This window comes from Gasterosteus aculeatus, chromosome 17 (genome assembly GCF_964276395.1).
Source record: "Gasterosteus aculeatus chromosome 17, fGasAcu3.hap1.1, whole genome shotgun sequence".
In the NCBI taxonomy this organism is placed as follows: Eukaryota; Metazoa; Chordata; class Actinopteri; order Perciformes; family Gasterosteidae; genus Gasterosteus; species Gasterosteus aculeatus.
In genome coordinates, this window is record NC_135705.1 from 19,018,765 (window position 1) to 19,021,089 (window position 2,325).

Here is a 2,325-nt window from a genome sequence, read left to right on the forward strand (position 1 = left end):
GCAGGGGGAAGAAAACGGGTAATTAAGTGCATCTTGATGTTATTTCCTTTTGGCTTCTCCGGGATTAAGCCACCTGTCAATCAAGCAGGTAACAAAGGGGGCCTGGAACCTCCTGCATGGCCTTCAGGTCTGCGTTACCACCCCTCCTTCGTCTACCTTCCGGCTGTGCTCTCGTTTCGTCACAACGACCATCGGGACCACATCATCTGCAGAAAGTAGCGATGAAACCCGCAGACCCTCCCCCCCCCCCCCCCCCCCCTGACTGCGCCTCGATATCCTGTCCATGAAAACCACAAAGAGGATCGGTGACGAGGCGCAGCCCTGGCGAAGGCCGACCCCCCAACCGGAAATGCCTCCGACTTACCGCCGAGCGCCGGAACACAGCTCTCTCTTTGGGGGAATTTATTCTGAAAATATTTTTCACAATTGCCACTACTAAAACAAGATCTCATTCACATTAAATATTGTACAACTTTTGCAGTCTCAAAAAGCTGAGAGACCAAAACAAAACCATCTGCCGAGGTGATTGTGTCGCAGCATGTAATGCTGAAAAGATTTTACAACCAGACAGCAGAACTTTAGCTCAGGGGTATAGATATTTTATTATCTGGCATGCCCCAACCTTGGCTTCTTTTAACCAACAAACATCACATAATTCAGCAATCAATCCCTTTTTAGCCAAATTATAATGTATTGTAGGTTCAGCCTTTAAAGCCTGCGATATAAAATCTTTGATTTATGCATCTCTTAAAAAATCTTCACAACACCTTTTGAACATTTTTTCCAAAGCATGTCGACCTTGTTTATGTCTCATTCCTCACCTACCACGTCATTGTTGGCAGAGATTTCATTTTGGACCCTAATTGGCCCTCGCTCTCAAGGTACTGCCATAATGATAGTTATTAAGCATCCCCCGTCTTAAATAATCAACGTTCTGACAAAGAACCTCTCCCGCCCCAAACCCAGTGTGGCGGCTTCCATCCACCGCTGAGAACCAGCACCATCAGGTTTTTTTTAGCGCCCGAAAGGTCCGGATCTCAAAACATCAAATATTTATATTCAAGAATAAAGCGCTGCACAAATAAGATATCTACTCTGGATTACAATTTACACAAGCGGGAGCAGACACAGCGGTAGTTACTGACAGTCATTTGTTTAAGAGTAGAACCGCAATGCAGGTGTTCACAGGTGCAAGGCTGGCACCGGCAGACCGCTTGAATGTTAAACACCTGGAACACGAGCAGTGACGTACTGGTGTTTACAGGAAAAACACCACAAAGCAGTTAATTGGTACTCCAGTGATGCCCTTTGTGGCGTGCGGTTTGAGTCCTTGGGAGGACAAGTCAGTGCTGCGCTTGTATCTGCAGGGCTCCGCTGCAGTCCGTTTACACTTTCCCCAGGAAGCGTATTGTGCTGATTTGGATTCTGATGGAACGTGTTTAGGGTTTGGGCTGTTTAGATTAAAAAAGCAACACGAAGATGTCACCTTGACCAAGTACAACGGGCCCCACACTGTGACATATTAAAGACAAGCTGTCGCCCGCCTCCATCGGTCAATTAGTTCTCTTCACACCGTTCGTAGGAAATCAAAATGTACGGTTTTGTTACTTATTTTTGACATGTTAACAACAAACAGCTTGCTTATTTTGACTAAAACTACAACTTTATTCTAAGCCTGACCAGGCAACACGTCACACGCCACCAATTGTTTCAGTAATGAATTTCCCGTTTCACCCAACGACAACGTTGTTGGGTTCTCCGTGACGGAGCCTCGGCGTTACTCTTAGCCAGGCTGTTTGGCCAGCTGCCTTTTCAAAGCGTCACTCTATTGAGGCAAAGTTTAGCCGAGGAATGTTTTGTGCCGATTATTCCCGGGAGCGAAGACCTTTTCTATTGCTCGGACTGAAATCCTTCTTGACATCACCCCCCTTGCAATTGTAAAGTCCCCCACCCCCCCCTCCCTCCCAGCTTTCCCGTTTGCCATTTCCACAAAATAAATAGCGTCCAAATTTTATCTGGGGTTTTGCATGGTTACCACTTTGTTAACGCGCAGTCTGGCCTCTTGATGAGACCAAGAGCATTTTTGGGGGGCACAGTGTGGTTGTTGTAGCAACGTCATTGAGGAGTGAATGAAGCAGATGTCAGAGTAATCCATCAGCCGGCAGCTCCGCACTTCCACTCCCACACACACACACACACGCACACACACACACGCACGCACACACACATTGGTGGGACAGCCTCTGCAAACGCAACCCTCAATTGCAAAGACTTCGATTTCTGATAACACTTATAAAATATGTTGAATAAAAAAAATGACCTTCC